Below are 20,219 nucleotides of genomic sequence, written 5' to 3'. Positions count from 1 at the left end.
TCTCAGAACCATTAGCATGTAGTTATGGACAGCATGTTTGCATTTTGATCAGTCTCTGGCCATATTCATGACAGAGGCCTCAGGAGATGGAATTGCCTGGGGACATCAGAGTTCTCATTTATGTAAGGGCATTCTTTGATATTTGCATTATGACAACATTGCCTAATGACACACTTCTCAGAATGTATCTGTCAGCATCTCATGACTATGGAATACATTCTTCCAGAAATTGTTGACCACTGGTTAGTTTTCTTTTTAAAGATGAGCTGTGAATTGTGAATTTATTAAACATGGAAATGTGAACGTGTACCTTTATTTTTGTCCTATTAACAACTTTAAGGGTTTGCTCCTTAAAAAAAAATATAGAAAGAAAATAATGTAATTTAGCTCATGGCTTTTGTTTGTTTTTCTCTGGTCGTTTGACTTGAGTTCTTACTCTCCTAATGACTTTTCATGGTGACATTTGATGAACCATTTCATTTTGTGTGTGTGTGTGTGTGTGTGTGTATGTGTGTGTGCGTGCTTGTTGCCTCTACTTTAAAAAGGAGAATTGTTTCTTTAGATTCCAGATATGTTACAATTTCCTTTCCATAAAATCTAGTGATAACGCTGAGCTAAAATCAAGAGACAGCAACAAAACAGAGAGGAGCCTGGCCACCACTGGTGGGGGCCTGCCTCTGTGAAGAATGAAGCTCCCAGCTCTGCTTGGCTTTTTCCCAACCACCAGGCTTTCACATCTCCATTCAGGCTTTGTTGTATCCCTAATGAGAGGTTACCTGGCTCCTACCAGCTGCAGGATGCCCAGTTTCTAATAATACATTGATTTCTCTGCCTGCTTTCTCTTTTCTGGTCTCTTTCCCCAAGCTCGGAGGTGGGTGCAAGCCAGCATCCGGATATCATGAAAAGGATTACATCATTAGGACTTCAAAGAGAGCCTGGCCAGTTGAAGGCTCTCAGAAAGTTTTTCTTGAGGATCAGGAGTTTTCAAAAATACTTGATAGAAAATAGCCATTTAATTCTCTTTTGCAGCCAAAATGCAATTGCGTAGGAATTTGTATTCCTCTCACATTGCGATGAGTCTGAAATTTCCTCCCGATTCTATTCTATTTTGTGTTTGTTCATATATAATAATTATTTTAAAGCACATAGTCTCAGGATGAATAGGCATGCACACCAGGAAAATGCTAATTGAGGTAAAATAACTAGGAGCTATTAAGCACTCCTTTCATGCATGCCTAATGGAAATTTCCAGATTGTTTCCACGATGGAGGGGTTCATAGTGTTAAGGAAACCCACTTTCTGCCTATCTATCCCCAAACCTCTTTGTACTCTGAGTTCTTTCTCAGAGATAGTCTATATCAAAACACTTGGTCCTGGACAGTGCTGTCCTCTCAAACATTTCTGTTTGCGGGCTCTGAAGGGAACTTGGTATGTGGTCCAGACCTAAATGTTCAATACATCCGGAAAACCACCAGCTCCTGAGCATATAGGCCTATCAGGATCAATAGTTGATAGCATTTCAGAAGGGATTTTTCATTTAGAGGAAAGGTTACACACTGATGCATAGTTTTGTTTTTTTTTTTTTTCTTTTTTCGCCCCACAAAAGCTTGTGAAAACTTAAACTTGAAAATACAAAGCTGTGGAAGACACCGTTCTTAGCTTTTGGCTCCTCTGGGACTGGCCTGAAGAGTGGTAGAGTGTGACATTCAGGTTCCTCCTTCTACCTCCCCCTAGGATTATCAACATCATGAAAGCTGGCCTGTGTGACACACACAAGAGTCCTTGAACTACCCTGATAGTGGCCAGAGCTGGATTCAAATTCTATGAGAACAGGTCTGTAAGTCCCCTAAGGTCTGCTATGAAGGTCCAGAAACTTGCAATGTCTAGGGTTGAGATTTATTTTTGCCTCTACTCTTCAGACTAGAGCACACAGCACACAGGGTGTTGTGACTCTATCTTTTTCTGCTTATGGGTTTCTTTTAAAATGAGCCCATGAAAAATTAAAATCTCTCCTAGCAAAGAATATGCATGGAATAGTAATGCATCTGCTCTTGAAGGGAAAATGTAGTGTTCAGAATACAGTGCTCAGATTTGGAGTGCCACACACAAAAATTGAGATCTGTGTCATCTCCAGAGGGGAGGTGACACACTTACTATGTGTCAAGAAAGGCCACTGCTGTCATCCCTTCAATAGGGCAGGACCTCTGTAGCTGAACTCCTACTATCAATATTCAGGAAACATCAAAACACTGAAAATGTTGCAGAGCATGCAATTGGGAGAAGTTTGTAAAATTCAGTAAGTGTTTCAGATTCAACTGTCTGTCTTCCTCACTTGTTGAAGGTTTCTGCCATTCCTACCCCTCTGTCATGCTGTTATCATAGACAGAACAGCTCATCCTGAGCAGACAGCCTGCTGTGTGACTCCCAGTGCCATGTGCACTGGAAGCAGCATCACCATCTCCTGCTTCCTATGAGACAGTGTCTGAAGGTTAACCAAGGTGCTACTCAGTGCACTGTGATCCCCAGAGAGCCAGGCTTGCTGTTCCTTCTCTGGCCCTAGACAAATCTGTATTCCTGAGCAGACTGGGTGTTTTTCTGAACTCTTCATTTTAATGATTTGTTTAATTTTATTATTTTATTAAATTATTTGTGTGCATGTGAGCCTGTGCGTGAAGGTGCCTGCAAAATCCACAAGAGGGTACTGAAGCTTCTGGAGCTGGTGCTATAGGTAGCAGATCCTGGCACACTCAGCTGAGGCAGGTCCCACCCCCTCCTCGCTGCACCAAGGCTGCTCAAGATGTCACACCATAGGTACTAGGCTTCAAAAAAGCCTGCCCATGCACCAGGGATAGATCCTTATCCCCCTGCCTGGGACCTCCCAAACAGTTCAAGCTAAACAACTGTGTCGCATATCCAGAGGGCCTAGTCCAGTCCTATGGGAGCTCCACAGCTATTGGTCTACCATTCATGGGTTTCCACTAGTGTGGCTGGTCGTCTCTGTAGGTTTCCCCATCATAACCTTGATGTCCCCTGCCCACAGAATCCCTCCTCTCTCTCATTGATTGGACTCCCAGAGCTCAGCCTGGTGCCAGGCCATCGATCTCTGCATCTGCTTCCTTCAGTAACTGGATGAAGGCTCTATGATGACAGTTAGGGTATTCACTAATAGGGTCACTTTAAATAGACCAGTCCAGGCACCCTCTGGACCATTGCCAGTAGTCCAAGGTGGGGTCATCCTTGTAGATTCTTGGGAACTTCCCCAGCACCCTGCCTCTTCCTATTCCCATGATGTCTTCATTTATCATGGTATCTTTTTCCTTGCTCTCCCACTCTGTCCCTGTTCTAGCTTGAACCTCCCAGTTTAACTCTTAATTTTAAATCAAAATACTGTAGTTTGATTATGACAAAACTCTTGTTTTAAAATGATATGGTCTCTTCCATCTACATTTTATGAATATAATCATTTTAAAATTTTTCTCTGAGTTTCCTTAATCATGCTGTATTTGCAAACTCTAAGATTTTGTTTATCATTCCAAATACAGACCCACATTTCTGTCTTGGACATATTTCCCTTACCTTTTACTCTTTGTTTATGTTTGAAGCAAATTTCTTCTAAGATAAGAAACATTTTTTTAAAAGAGCAAGCTAGGAAAAGTATGATGTTTTTCAAGGGTCTGAGATTTCAAGTGCTCCAAGGAAATGGGGATTCAAGGGCCCTGAACACTACAGATTGATAGCCATGTTTCAAGAGGAAACAGAAATAGCACTTAGGAACTGACAGCTACTGCCTTCTGGAATGGATTCTGCCTCTAATTTCCCATCTGATCCATGTTAGGAAATAGATCTCTTTCATTAAAGGTAACAGGGAGTCCAATATGCATGAAGCAGAGAAAAGCATAAGTGTGTATGCAGAGAATGCAAAAGGAATCCCATTCCATGTAAGGTATATAAATAGGGTTTCAGTGTTTTCCTTTAATAAACTAATTTATAATGTTAAAAAGTAAGTCTGGATGAGCGGGGAGATTATGCTATGCTTTATGTTCAAAGGTCGGCTGATTAAATCAACCTACAACTGAGAGAATTTGTAATTTGGTAGGTATGTATATCTAAACTCTCTGATAATTTTAAAACAACTTCCCACTGAAGGGGGAGGGGAGTATCAAAGAGCCAGTTTCTTTTTCCTTCTTGGTCTTAATGTTTTAGGATAATGACTATAATTTATCAGAACTTTCAGTCAAAGATGCCTTGTTCATCCTGGAATTCAAACCTTATGATACTTGTTGATAACACTTGTTTCTATTTTCTTTGGTTTGGATTTCTGATTTCTGGGTGTAGAATTATCTACGTGTCAGAGCAATTTTATTTATTTATATCACCCAATCACCATTTAAGGCAATTGATAATGTGCAAATTCATGTTCTATATTACAAATACTACTCTTCATTTATTATTTATTCACGCTGTCTTGTTCTTCTGCTGTAATAAAACCCATCATTCCCATTCAGAATTATTTGCAGTGGATGAGCTTCTCTTATATCTTATGGTGATTTCCTGAGTTCTCATTGATCTGATCCCTTGAGTGACAGTCTCTCAAAAAACAAGATCTTGGCATTATGGGATAATTGTGGCTCTGGGGGACAACTTTAATGGAAACAGACCCTGTGAGGCAGCTTTTCCCACATTGCTCCACCTGGATATGTGTGTGATCTCTTTGCAGCTCAGGTTGGTCTTTTAAGAATGTGACACCAAAGCATTGTCCTTTGATTTCCTCTGGGATTTAGATGATTCTTGACATTGAAACACATACTACCTGGAAAACTTCATTAAAAACTTAAAACATACTAAGTTGACATTTTCTTAGGCCTCCTAGCCTGGAACATCACAGCCTAGCAACACAGTGGTGCTGCCCCTTGTCTGTTCTGTGGCTATCACAGTCAAGAATTATTGCTCATTGCCCTTGCACAGTATTCCTGGCAGGATCATAGGTATATCTGAGAAAAATAAATTCACAACTTAAAATGTAGTTTCTGCTACTGTGTATTGCTCTGGCATTGTACCATTGTAAAAAATAAACAAACAAAAACAAAAAATAAAACAAACAAACAAACAAACAAACAAACCCCAAGTCATGGCACTGCAACTAAGGGGGAAAACAAGACATTTCTGTTTTGCACTGCTCTTCACATGCCCGGTGTTCCATGCTCATACCTGGGTGTGTGCATGCCTCCCTGTGACTTGTTGCTATGTGTCTACAGACTGCTGTCTTCTGAGGACTCCTCTAGGCTTCCCTACTTCTGACCCTCTGGTTCTTCAGTTATTTGCTGCTAACACTCTCCTCTGCCCGTCTCAGGCATGGCTTCACTAAGGCCAGGATCGGTCCTTATCCTGCAATGTGTCAGTGGTTCACACACAAGGAAAGCCAAGATGGACTCTGAATGCCAAGGAGCCACTAGGAGCTCTCTGAACTGGTAATACTTGGAGTGTGCTTCCATGCGTTCTCCCTGGGACATAACTGCAAGTTGTTCTTGCAGACTCCCCCGAGACATTCCCTGTGGGTCTCCACCAGGCAGATTTATAGGTCGTCTTTACTACATAACTTACAGAGAGTCCTACAGTCCTGAGAGTCGAATAAATTGTCAAGCCCAGAATGGCTTGGGTAAACCTGGATGCGTAGTGATACCAGGATTCTTGGTGGTACATTTTTAAGCAGGGCTCTGCCCTCACCTCCCATTAAGCTGACTGGGCTGTCTGTTCTGCTTCCTTTCAACCACTAAACATGGATCTCTACAGTCGTCCATTCCCACTCCTAGATCACAGGATGCTTTTGCTGTTTTCTTTGCGGGTTCAATTTGGGTTATGAAGCCTCTGAGGACTTCACAGTGTCTTCTGCGTTTCTGTCTCTCAGCTTTTTTTCTCTGTTGGTGTTGCAATTTTCAGGGTTTCTTTTTTATTTCCTTATTTTATTATGGCAAATCGCCTTATATTTCACACCTTGTATTTGAAAAACTTGAAGCTTCTGTCCTCAACACTAGTGATTGCCTGGATTATTACTTCTTTGTTCTCTTGATTGACGTTTCCAGCGCTAAGACACCTCCTCCACACATCTGCTGGGTTCCTTGCTTGCACTGTACAGCACAGAATTCCACAGTCCACTGAAGTCTGCAATAAGAGCAGTCTGCCAATGGGGTGTAGGATATGCTTTACCATGATGATGATGAGCCACCTTTGATACTAAGACAACCCTGAGTATCTAAACACCAAGATATTTTCTCCAGAGAAAGAAAGTTTCTCTGAAGAAACTTGCTTTCTTGGGTGGTCATAGGGACTTTTTAGGGAAATCCAAGAACAGACCACTAACATGTACACTAACACTAGCCACTTCTAACCCAATAGAGGAGGAAAAGAAAGAATAGAAAGATCCAGAGAAGAAAGGAGATGGAAGCTGGGTAACTGAGGCAGTTACCAGTTAACCAGTCTCAGTAGTTCACATAAGGAAATAATATGCCTATGAATATTCACTACATGCAAAGTGAGTCCCTACAGTAACATTAATTCAATTATGATTAGAAATTGTTTTCTAGACTAGATTCATTAGATTTCCAAGAGGGAATGAAATTCGGTAAAAAAAGAAAAAAAAAGTAAAATCTATTTAAAAAATATTGCCACCTAAGCATTTTATTCATCCATTCTTATTATTCTCTAAGTGGTTTCATAAAGCCAATTAAGATGATAAAGTTTAATTTTTGACTATTTTAAGCAACCTGGCTAGAGTAGTTAGTGTCCCTTTTGGAAACCCTACCCTTCCTGAACATCAAAGTGGGAACACCAGGGAGAGAACCCCGTAAGAGAGACTCTAATTAGCATCCTGTCCTAGGTTACCTTAGAGGAAGTCACTCTCTCCTTGGCATCAGGCTGGCTTGGTATTCAACACATAAAAGGAAATATGGGGACTGAAGGAATTGCCTGATGACTTCCGTTTTACAGTCTATGGTCAGAGAAAGTATCACACAGTATCTCTATTCCAGAAGAGAAGAACACAGAGAAAATTTATTTAACCCTCAGATAAAGCCTTTGGAAGGATAGATGGGTCTTTTCAACAGAAGCAGAAAGGAAGATTGCAGCCATCCTTCATCTCTCTTCAGGCCCCAGGCTAGAGCTATATTAAGCCATTGGAGGGTGGAAAAAATTGAAGCAGCATGCACCCTGATCTGGAATGACTGCCTAGGTCCCTAAATGACATTCTACCTTAGGAGATGTCTCCCTGAGACTCGATGCTGAATAGAAAAAACAAAAAACAAACAAACAAAAACAAACAAACTTAAAGTGCTATAGAGATAGGGACATTTAAAAACAGAACAATTTGTGTCTATGGTCTGGTTCATAGCATCCAGCTTCCCAGGAATTATCCTCTGATAATCTGAAGATGGCTACCTCTCAACTAGTTGCTGAAATTGGTGTCAATACCTAAGAAATGGTATGTAAGGCCCAAGATTTCTACAGTGGCCACTTTGTGACCCTCAAGAGTGTGAGAGTTCCTAACAGAAGGGGAGCTGGAGGGAGCCTTCCCATCAGCACAGTTTATGAGGTAGCCTAACTGAGGAGGCTGGAGGCCTTTGAGTATCCCAGTGTGGGTTGGCTAATGGATATCTGTGCTAGTTCCTAAACTGACCTAGACATTAAGGTCACCCTAGCATTTAAACATATAGACTAGGATCTAAGGGCATACCTGGACAAGGCACCCCCAGGCTTGGGATCATCAAGGACCTGATGTATCATTTCTAAACAGCGTAAATTTGCTTCATGCAAATTGCATCAGTCATCAAGACCTGGAGCCAGAGGCCATTCTGGTGACAAGTAATGGAGCAGTCAATCTGGCTGACTTTGGCCTAGCTAGAATCTAGAGCTACCAGGTGGCCCTCACACCTGTGGCTGTCAAGGTACCATGCTCCTGAAGTTCTTCTCCATCGACATATGCAAAACCTGTGGATATGTGGTGTGTTGGTTGTATCTTTGCAAAGATGTTTCATAGAAAGCATCTCTTCCTTGGAAACTCTGAAGCTGACCAGGTGGGCAAAATCTTTGATCTCATTGAAGATGTCTGGCCTCAAGATATACCTGTACCCCCAAAAGCCTTTCCCCCAGAGGGCCTTGACCAATGCAGTCAATGGTGCCCAAGATGGAGGAGCCTGGAGCACAGCAGCAGCTAGAAATGCTGACTTTTAACCCACAGAAGCGAATATCTGCTTTCCGAGCCCCGCAGCACTTATCTACACATTGAAGAAAATGACCCAGAGTGAGAAGTAAAGTGCCTGCCTTTCCCTTCTTCTAGATGCTTGAGTGGACACAATGTTACTGAAAAGGCAAGCTCTGCTTCCTCTGAGGCTGTGGCGACTCCTCCAGTTTTCCACAGAGAGTATTTTAAGCTTTAAATGGCATTCCCCACTCCTCCTTACAAGGCTTACCCCCTTGCCCTCCCATTTCTCTACTCTAAAGGTTGAGTGTGTCTTGTCTTCTCCCCTCTCTGATTTATACTGAGATCCCTTTTTATAAGGCCACTGAAATAAGACCACCACCACCAACAGCAGCAACACAGTTGGGCCCCAAGGTAACCTTTCAAATATTAATGTCTGAAATGATGGACAAGATAGAAATCCTAGAGCGTCTGGAATTTTCTGTGGATCATGAGAAAAGTTTACACATACTCACAAGGACCTGTCTTTGACCAAGTAGTCAGGGCGGAAGCACACAGTCAGCCCAGCCCTCACCCTTCCACAAAGTCCTGTCAACTCATCACCTCTGTCTTTGTTCTCTCAAATGTAGCCTCCATAGGCAATGAAACCACCATGATCTCTTTGATTCTAGGGAGTATTGTTCTCAAGAGCTTCATTCTAACTTGATTTGCTGTTTATTTTCCTACCACTTGAAAACTGGCCAAATGGATACACCATTGTTCAAATCCCAGGGATATTTATTATCGGCTATTCATGACTGCCATTTGATAGATGTTGCTATTAGTAGTTGCTTGTAGTCATATTTTTCTTTGGGCCACCAGCCCACAAATAACAACAGGGAGACTTATTAATTATGAAAGCTTAGCCTTAGCTTAGGCTTGTTTTTAACTAGTTCTTATAGCTTAAATTAAGTCATTTCCGTTAATCTGCATAATGTCACACACCACCCATCCTGCTTCATCTGTGTCTCCCTGAGTCTCTCTTATGTTCCTAGATTACCTCTCCTCCTTTCTCTCTCTGCTCGAAGCCCTGTTATACCTCCTGCTTACCTATTGGCCATTCAGTATTTTATTGTATCAATCACAGCAATACACCATCACGAAGTGTATTAATATCCCCCAACACTTGCTCTTTTGCCTATCTCTCTCAAATCTTCTTCGTTTTCTTTGACTTTATGACTCTCTCCTTCTTCTTCTCACTCTCTTCCTAGACTTCTGTCTTATTCATGTAAGTTCCTTTATTTCCACAGCAAACAAAATAAAACCCAGAGTCACCTAGTGGCTTCAAGGCCACTCATGATCTTGCTGCAGACTTGTGTGTGTGTGTGTGTGTGTGTGTGTGTGTGTGTGTGTGTGCGTGCATGTTTAAACCCTTTATTCTTTTCCTTGATAGTTCTTGGATTTTCAATTCATTATTTGATAATTTCATACATATATACAATGTGTTTTGATCATGTAAAATTTTCTCTCCAGTGCCTCCAAGAACCCACTTACACATCCCTTCCTGACTTCTTGTCCTTTATCCATAGTTCACTGATCTCTTAATTTTATGTTTACATGTCTTGGAATCCTATTGGATTCTTGGCCTTCAGATGCCCTGCTTAGCTAATTACAGTAATTATCTGTGCACATATTAACTACTGTGATTTGGAAAAAGTGACAGAGTCCCTACCTTAGGTAGGAATTAGCTGCTAATGGCAGTCTTGGGTCCCAGGCACTACAGGGCACAGTGTGACATGGTCACCACTGCCTTGTGCATCAGCAAGCATGGCAGGAGTAAACAGAAAGGCGTAGCAAGAAACATGTAGAGAGGGGAAGCTGGAGGAAGAGCAGCAAAGTCACAATAGTGCCTGGTGTGGCTTGTCTCACTGACAGGAGTGAAGCTACTCTAGGAAACTGTTAAATCACAATCAGAGCACGGAAAGGTGAGAAGGTAATCAGTCTGGAATTCCAGACTCTCTCAATCAAAGGAAGAAAGACAGGGCACTCACATATCCAAAAGTGGGAAGAAGAAAAGTACTGACAGAGAGCAAGCTTTATCTTATCAATCTTTGCATAGGTTTACAGGACTTGACATTCTTCAACTAGCCCCTGGGAAGGTAAATGGAATAAAATGGCAAAGACAGCATACCTCCCCCACCCCAACTATTTCAGTATTCTGAGGCTTGGTTTATTTGGGACTATCAGAATGGAGCTGGAATTGAAGTAGTGACTGCTATTTGCTTTCTAACTAGTTTGCACAATATGATGGTGCTTAGCAGAGCCTGGTGGTGTATGCCTGTAATTCCAGCAGTTGGAAGCTTGAGACAGGAGGCTAACAGTGAGTTCCAGACCAGCCAGGGCTACTTAATCAGACTTTGTCTCTAAAAACAAACTAACAAAACAGCTATGATAAGAAAAAACACTGAAAATTGCCTTGGGCAAGTTTAAATTTTAGAAGTTCTAGAAAAAATTAAAGCCCATTGCTGACATAATAGTTTATTGTCTTCATTCGGCATGCAAATATCATGACAAAGTGAAACAGAAAATATAATCACCTTTGATTAGGCTAAATAACTATTTTTTTTGAATCCTATGGATCTTTCTTTCTAGCTTGACACCTTACTTCTGAGTGGATGATTCCTTTGTCTGCTCCATGACTGTTATCATAAATTCACGTGAAGGCTGCATTTAGTTGCACAGATTGTTGTATATACAGATGAGAACTGATTTATGTGTTAATCTGGCCAGGCCCACAGTGCTGCAATATTTGTTCAGTGTTCTAGATGGAATTTTTTTGAGAATGAGATTGCGTTAATACAGTTTGAGCAAAGGTAATATTACCTTCTTAGTAGGGGTGGTTCACATCCAATCAGTTGATAACCTGAATTTAAAAAAAAAAAAAATTCTGTCCTACCCCCAGAGAGAGAAATTCTTCCAGCAATCGTCTTAGGACTCACAATGCAAATGTCACCTGAGCCTTTGGTTGGCAGCCCACCTCCAGGGTTTGTTTCTAGCAAGTCTCCACAATACCCAAGCCATCCCCATGGAATCACTCTGTCTGCGCACAATTCTACTCTAGGCAGCCCTCCTTCTCTGGAGAACCCTGATCAATTCAACTTGACACAGTTCCATATCGTTCCTGTTGCAGACTGATCACCGAGCTTCAATAGTTAGGACTACTAATTTAAAAACTTTTGAGCTTGCCAGTATGATTTCATTTGGAGAAATGTTAATGAAAAATGTTTGGAAGTCCAGAGTCTACAGTGTTTTTGTGGGGTTTTTTTGGGGGGAGGGGGGAGCACTGGTTTGTGGTGATAATGTGTTCCCCAATATATCATGTATCCTAATATACTTATCTGGGGTCAGAGAACAGAAGAGCCACTAGATAGACATAGAGGTCAGAAAATGGTGGCACACACCTTTAATCCTAGCATTCTGGAGGCAGAGATCCATTTGGATCTCTGTGAGTTCAAAGTCACCCTAGAAACAGCCAGGCATGGTGACACACACCTTTAATCCCAGGAAGTGATGGCAGTAAGCAGAAAGGTATATAAGGATTGAGGACTAGGGACTAGAGACTGGTTAAGCTTTTAGGCTTTTGAGCAGCAGTTCAGCTGAGATTCATTCTGGATGAGGACTCAGAGGCTTCTAGTCTGAGGAAACAAGATCAGCTGAGGAATTGGTGAGGTGAGGAAGCTGTGGCTTGTTCTGCTTCTTTGATCTTCCAGCATTCACGCCAATACCAGGCCCTGGGTTTGTTCTTATTAATAAGACCATTTAAGATTTATGCTATGCTGGGTGTTAAAAATACAATGAAATTGTGTACTATAAGAACAAATAAATAAACTGTTTCCATAAGAAAGTAAACAGAAGCCGGGCAGTGGTGGCGCATGCCTTTAATCTCAGCACTTGGGAGGCAGAAGCAGGTGGATCTCTGTGAGTTTGAGGCCAGCCTAGGCTACCAAGTGAGTTCCAGGAAAGGCACAAAGCTACACAGAGAAACCCTGTCTCTAAAAACCAAAAAAATAAAAATAAATAAATAAATAAATAAATAAATGTAAACAGAGGACTCTCTATACTTTGTGAACATACAGCATGCTGCTGTAGGATGTCTTTCCGTATACTGTGAATATGTGTTGATCCCATTTGCTAATGAATAAAGTTGTTTTGGCCTATGGCAGGGCAGCTTAGAGGAAGGAGGAAAATCCAGGCAGAGAGACAGGTAGAAAAAAGGCAGAGAGAAATGCGAGCCAGCTGCCCAAGGAGCAACATGTAATGGGATGCAGGTAAAGCCACAGAATATGTGGTGATACACAGATTAATAGTTATGGGTTAAGTTACAAGAGCTAGCTAGCAAGAAGCCTGCCATAGACCATACAGTTTGTAAATAATATAAGCCTCTGTGTGTTTACTTGGGTCAAGTGGCTGCAGGACTGTGGATGAGAGAGATTTGTCTGGACTGCAGGGGGCTGGGCAGGACTGGAGAAAACACATGGCTATAGCATGCTCCATGTTTCTAGAATTGGACATGCTGAGAACACCAGTAACTGCATCACAGAATTAAGAGCAATATGGAGCCTTGCAGAGGCCCCCTTTACTCCCCACCCCCAAGCCCTGCACACACATACAACCCAATGGCTTAAACAACAGAAATTCATTTTCACTTAAATTTAGTTCAAAATCAATGCTTCTGCCCCATGGGGCCTACTACAATGCTCCTATGAGTAGTTCTGATGAGGTAGAGGGAGGGGACTTTGATAGGTGACCTAGTGACCTGTGGTGAGGGAGGGGACCGAGATCTATGTCTCTTGCCACGTTCTTAGAGGTAGAGACAGGCATACCAACTACCATCATTTCCTAACACCCTCGAGGGAAGGAGAGAGACTTGGACTTACAATTTAAATCTATTACTAAGAAACAAATAATTTACAAGTCTCTGCAGGACCACCAACAATATTCATATCTCTTCTGCGTCTTTTGCTGTTCACCTTCTCTCAGAACTCAGCTTCTTGGAGAACAGAAACTACTATTTTGATCTTCAGAGCCTAAAAACTTGAGCAGCACCAAAAAGTCACTGAATAAATATATACTGAATAAATGGTTTGTTCTAGATTTGAATTTTAATAATATCAAGTAAACAAGGCAGGAACGATTATTAAGCCAGAGAGCTTAACTTTAATATTTTATGTGGTGTAACCTGGGAGACCAAAGCCTATTGGTGACACAGATGGTGCTGGATAATTGTCTTCTCCTGTTCTATTGTCCTTTGTGTGTGGCTTGCTATAAAGAACAGACAGAGTGTCTGGAAGCCATGATATTCTTTTAGATGTTACTATCTATAAGAATCTTTAAATTGGTTCCAAGAGAATCTAAACCAAATTTTGTGGCCAGCTTTGTGTCCAGTGGGTAAAACAAAAGAAAGGCAGGTACTTAAAACTTTCTGAAGTTTCGGAGGATGGGAGTAGTTCTCCAGGTTTCTGTGTCTTGCTGGAGGCATCACCAACAAACATGATAACTATTTATGCCTTGGGCATTTGGAGTTAAATAATGGAATGAACCACCAAGAGAGATCCATTTCATGGCTAACCTTGCCTGAGGTCTTTACTCTTTTGGCTCTCTGTAGGTGTTCATTTCATGCATTTCTTCTTAATGGTTAAAAGGATATACTGAGAACAGCTTGCTTCCCTCTTACTGTTTTCTCAATATGCCTAAGCCATTAAGGTGGCTTCATGAAGTCACTAAATGTGAATGTATGTTTGCATCTTAAAACAAAACAAAACAAAACAGAAGAACAGGAATCAGCACATATTAGCCAAACAGTCAAGCAGATGTTTCCGATGGGCTGTGCTAAAGAGACAATTAAAATGCCAAAGAGCATCTCACTGGCCTTTCAACAGAAATATTGTGGAACACAATGATGCATAAGCACTCACACAGAACAGCCTGGGAATAAGCAAAGGAAGTCAATTGTATATTCTCTAATACTAAGAATGTCTATTACTTTCAGTACAGAGTTATTCAATAAACGATAGATTGAATGAAAAACTATACTGGTGACCAAATTGACAGAGTAACTGTATTTATATATTTTGACAAAAATACAAGCACTTCTCCTATTAGTTTAGGTTAAAATGTGTGTGTGGTGTATATTTGTATGTATACTTATGCCTCTGTGCATTTGTATATCTGTGTGTCTGTGTATGTATGACATTTGCATCATAAAGGCCTCAGTTCTTCAACTAATGTGTAAATTACAGTTCAATCTGTACTGTGGAATGTGGAATCAGGAATTGAACTATGCTTTTTTTTTTTTTTTTGGACAGTTTGACCTGTCTCAGCCTAAACAGAAAACACTGCAGCCAGACGGCCTTGACTGTATGTGCAATGTAAAACAGAAACAAGTATAGTGGAATGTCAGTGACATTTCAATCCCTTTTTTAGAAAGGTCTATATTTTAAGATTTTTAAATAGCTCATAAATTTGACTTTGAAGTAGTACTAAAATGAGAGAAAAAAATGGTGAAAATAAACTGTCCTCAGAAGTATTCTCTGTCTTCAGCTGCCACCTTGACTTTGTGGTTTCCGTGGATAAGCAGGATTTTTCCTAAACTGGACAGCCTCAGTCAGGTCCTGGTTCCTGGGTTGGCAAAGACTGGCCAAAGGGAAGCTTTTTCCAAAAGACTTCTCTTATTTATTTTGACTCATCTAGTGAAAGGGGCATGCATGAGCATGTTTTTAAGAATTTGTTTCTATTTTATTTTGCAGCATTATTTTTATACCCAGCTGAAAATCCCTCCATTTAATTTACCCAGATTAGGGATGGTGCCTGATGTTGTACAGCAGAAACCAACACACCGTCTCTTATCGGACCAGCAAAGCTTTCTGTAAGGTTCTATATGGTGTGATTCTAGGGCCATATTCTCCAAGCCCATGATATGTGGTTAGTAATGGTTTTCAATGTCTCTGTTAGACACTAAGAATCAATTACAAATCTTATGAGATTCCTCTGACTCCTCTGTACTGAGTGCTCTTGACCAAATGATGACCTAGAATGCTGACTCATTCTTAAAACAATTGGCTGAGCATGTGTTGTATTTTACCATCACTGTTTTAAGATACTATTGCACATCCAATTTTCACTGGTACGAGTTTTTTGAGAACTTTATACATGAGTCCTGCATTTATATCATCTGCATCCCTCCCTCACCAATTGAAACTTCTTTCATGGCCCCTACTCTCTCTCAAATTCATGACCTCTTTTTTAATCACACACACACACACACACACACACACACACACACACACACACACACACACACAATGCCCTGCTGATTCCAATTAGTGATGCTCATATGGGACACGTACTTAGAGCTGACAGTGATTTTTATAGCTCTTCATCTAGGGGTGGGGCCTTGTGAAATTTCCAGATCCACACCAACAAGTCAACTGGCATCTTATGCAAGACTTGTTTAGAAGACCACATTGCTGAGACTTTGTGGGTACAACTTTCCTGTCAAGTCTAGAACACATTATTAAACAGAAAGCAGGATGTAGAAATGATGGTTTAAATAAGAATGACCCCCACAGGTTCACAGATTTGAATGCTTTATCACTAGGGAGTGTCACTATTTGAAAGGATTAGGAAGTGTGGCCTTGATAGAGGAAGTGTGTTGTCCCTGGGCAAGGGGGTGCTTTGAGGTTTGAAAAAGCCCATTCCAAGCTTTTTGAAAGAGTCTCTTTTCCTGCTGTCTGTGGATCTGGATGTGAAACTCCCAGCTACTTTTCCAACATCATGTTTGCCTGCATGCTGCCATCCTCCCTGCCATGATGACAGTGAACTAAACCTCTGAAACTCTAAGTCAGCCCCAATTAAATGTTTTCCTTTGTAAGAGTTGCTGTGGTCAGGCTAGAGAGATGGCTCAACAGTTAAGAGCACTGTCTGCTCTTCCAGTAGATTTAGGTTCAATTCCCAGCACCCACACTGTAGCTCACAATTGTCTGTAACTCCAGTTCCAAGGGGTCTGACACCTTACATAGACACACAGCCAGGCGAGACTCCAATGCATATAAAATAAAAATAAATCTAAAAAAATTAAATTAAATAAATAAAAAACAATTGCCATGGACATGGTGTTTCTTCACAGAAACTGACCAAGTAACACTGACCAAGTAATGTAGTACTATTTTTAATTCCTTTCTAGGGCAAAACTATATCTCAATCTTATAAGAAATTGGAGCAGATGCCTCTACCTAGAAGCACAAAGAACTTAAACATCATACCAATGTTTTCAATTCTTGCTAACATATGTAGACTACATCAGATTTTAAAGATAATTTGATAATAATCAATACCTTGCAAGAAAACGTATTGAGTTTCAAATTGTGAAAACATACAGAAGTTAATATAGGATCTCAAACTGTGATGGTTAACATTACATTTAAAGTTTAGACTTACTATGCTTGAGGGACCAAAAAGCAAAACATGCTGGCAACATGTATGTCCCTGACTCTTACAGGCTGTACCCTACCAGCCCACTTCCTTTTTTTCCCCAGACATTGAAGACTATTCTTAAATTGACTAATCTTGTAAAATTTGCTGTTCTGGTGGGACAGCAGTTCATAAGACTGACTGCTCTTTCTGCTTTTGTAATCAAATTGGCTTAACTCTGTTCAAAACGATACAGAACAACTGCAAGACATGTATGTTAAAATTAGATCCTGCCTACAAGTAGATAAAATACATGCAATCTTGTGGGTTTGCCTTCATAAGCCTTGGGCTGATATGGCTAGGTGCTGCACCTTGGGAGCACAGTCAGGTGCAGTCTTGGTCCCACATTGGATGCCAGTACCCAAATAAGAAACCTCTTCTCATTAAATTTATTTATGGTCATGGTAAGAGCCACCCCAGACCCATAACAAAAGTAGTCCTCTAAAAAGTGAAATATGAACCTTCAAAACCTAGGCAGTGAATGGCCATGTCCACAAATGAGAACAGGACATGGTTAGTATTCATTTCATAAACTTTATATCCAAAGTAAAATTGTAAAATTTCTCAGATGCCTAAAAGGTTTTCTCAGAGCAGCACACCCATGTGTCTACTCCATTGATTAGTTTGCTGAGTTCGATTTTCTCAACTGTGTTCAAAATAACTTTGTTCTTCACGTTTTACAGATAAGGAATGTTGCAGTGATCTAGCAACTTCACCTTTTCCCTTTTCCAAAGAGTTTGTACAGTGACACATCCAGGAGTCTGGGTCTCTACTCTCCATCAGCTATCAGGTGATTCATCCCTTTCTGTTCTCCCCAGAAACCCCTCTTTTGCTATTAGCACTAGAACCCATAATGCACCACTCCTAACTATACTATTGTTACTTTCTATTGACCTATTGGTTTGCAGGTGTTTGCTTCACAAGATAAAACTCCTTTGAATCCTTCATTTATTTGCTATTTATTTTATACCTACTATGTACAATTCTAAGTAAAGAGACTCAAGAATTTAAAGTCAGTGTATGATAAAGGACATCCATAGGAGGGACAGTCAAAGAAAAAGAGGACAATTGGCACTCAGATCCTATGTGTATGGAGCATGAAACTAGTATAAGAAATCCATTAAAAACAGGTGACATTTATATGAAAAATTAAATTACCATTTACCTGATAGTTCTTGATAATTATAGAATAACTGAATCATGAGGGTACTTGCATGCCAGCACATCAAGTAAAATGCTAAGCAACTGAATATTTCCTTAAAAATTATCATGGAATATAATGGAATGTAGCTTTGAAGTAAGAGTCACAGTTATTGACAAGAGCCCATGATGGGGCAGGACAGGTCGGTATAATCTCTGACACCAAGTGCTTGATCTTGGAAAATGCTTGAGACTATGACTGTTGTTGTTGATATTTTGGCTCTTTTGTGGGGGCCTGCCACCCAGCTCCCAATCACACACAAAGGCTTATTCTTAATTATAAATGCCCAGCTTTAGCTTAGCTGGTTGCTGGCCAGCTTTCTTTAACTTAAATTATTGGGTCTACATTTTGCCTCTGGGCTTTTTCCCTTCTCTTACTTCTGTAAATCCTACTCTTACTCCATGGCTGGCTGTGTAGCTGGGTGCCTGGCCCTTGGTGTTCTCCTCCTTCTCTAGCTACCTCTTCTTTTCACTCCTTCATTTCTTTTCTTCTTCCTATCTATTCTCTCTGCCTGCCAGCCATGCCTATCCTTTCTCCTGGCTCCCTATTGGCTGTTCAGATCTTTATTAGACCATCAGGGATTTTAGACAGGCACAGTAACACAGCTTCACAGAGTTAAACAAATAAAACATAAACAAAAGTAACACACCTTAAAATAATATTCTACAACATAGTCACTTATTCCCTGGTACCCACAACAGATAGTTCTAGGACCTTTGCCAAAAGCTCTTGGGGATACTCAAGTCCCTCCCATGAAATGAGAAGTACTTGTATCCAGCCTGTCTATCAGTCCATGTGCTCAAATGGTCTCTAGATGGAGTATATAATGTGAACACTATGTGAATAGTTGTCATTCTATATTGTTTAGGGAAAAATAACAAGACACTGTGGCATGTGTTCTGAGCAGATGCAGTGTTTTGTTTTTTTTTGTTTTTGTTTTTTTTCCATTATTGTTAGAGTCTGCAGTTGTGGAACCACAGACACCGAGATGACTTTATGGCAGCCTCAGATGCCATCAGTTATGACACAAGAGAAACAATAACAGCTACAGCAAGTGTTTAGACATCAGATGTAGAGGAACTTTTTGGGGGAATATTATTTTAAGGTGTGTTACTTTTGTTTATGTTGCATTTGTTTAACTCTGTGAAGTTGTGTTACTGTGCCTGTCTAAAACACCTGATGGTCTAATAAAGAACTGAGTGGCCAATAGCAAGGCAGGAGAGAGAAATAGGCAGGGCTTGTAGGCAGAGAAAATATATAAAAGGAGAAATCTGTGAGGAAGAGAGCCAGGATCCCGAGGAGAAAGACATCCATCAGGGGGCAACTACCAGCTATGCAACCAGCAATGGAGTAAGAAAGAAAGATATACAGAAACAAAGAAAGGTAAAAGCCCAGAAGCAAAAGACAGGTTAATTTAAAGTTAAGAAAAGCTGACAAGAAACAAGCCAAGCTAAGGCCGGGCATTTATAATTAAGAATAAGCCCCTGTGTGTGATTTATTTGGGAGCTGGGTGGCAGGCCCCATAAAAGAGGAAAAACTAGCAACATCAGAACTTAGTATATAGTAGGCAGCACTTTCTGTTGCATCCAAGCATGGTTATATGGAATCCATTGTGAAGTTCTGACAATATCCTGGGGTGCTCAGCTGCCCCTCAGCACTCAACACATTTTGTGGGGGTTATGGCAAAGGCACTCCTGTCCTGTGTAATTCAAACCTGTCAGTCTACATTCAGTTCTTAGTAGCCCATTTAAATACCATGTTCATTATATTAAAATAACTATCCTGTGGAAAACTTAAAATACCACTGTTAATTTAAGAAAAGTCTATTTTTAGTTCTTCTCTTTAGGAAGCGGGCTCATGAGTGAGCCTCGCTGGTGCCTCAATCTGATGTGAGATTATTATCATGACTGACAGGCAGATGATTTTCAGTGAATCAGTGAAAATTAATAATGACTTCGGAGGATCAGATCCCATCCCTTACGTAAAAGAGGATGACAAATCCTTGCACAGAGTCCCAGAGGCTCCATTTGGTAGATATACATATACTTCCCTCTGCAACAAAATTATTAAAAAAGAATGATTTCAGAATTCTACACCATGATCCACAGTTGGGGCTCAGAGATCTGATTTATGAGTGTGAGTGTACAATCTGTTTGGCAATGGGACCAACTGTTACTTTATCATTTTTTTTAGCAGAATTGTCACAGGGGAAAAATTGGATTTTTAAGAAAGTAATAACTAGAGACCAATGTCATTTTTAAAGGCACACAAGGAGCACTCCTGGCTCCCAGGGAGTATCGGCCAGTGAGCAATGGGGAC

The 20,219-nt window shown here is 40.7% G+C and overlaps 1 protein-coding gene and 1 pseudogene across 2 annotated transcripts in view; one reads left to right on the top strand and one right to left on the bottom strand.

Moving 5' to 3' along the window:
* The window catches only part of Csmd1 (CUB and Sushi multiple domains 1), a 1,611,441-nt gene that overhangs the window by 632,370 nt on the left and 958,852 nt on the right, over positions 1–20,219 (bottom strand). The window lies entirely within an intron of this gene.
* LOC102921841 (cyclin-dependent kinase 4 pseudogene) lies at positions 7,424–8,297 on the top strand (annotated as a pseudogene).

This window comes from Peromyscus maniculatus, chromosome 17 (genome assembly GCF_049852395.1).
Source record: "Peromyscus maniculatus bairdii isolate BWxNUB_F1_BW_parent chromosome 17, HU_Pman_BW_mat_3.1, whole genome shotgun sequence".
Classification (NCBI taxonomy): domain Eukaryota; kingdom Metazoa; phylum Chordata; class Mammalia; order Rodentia; family Cricetidae; genus Peromyscus; species Peromyscus maniculatus.
This window is presented reverse-complemented; position numbering and strand designations above follow the sequence as displayed.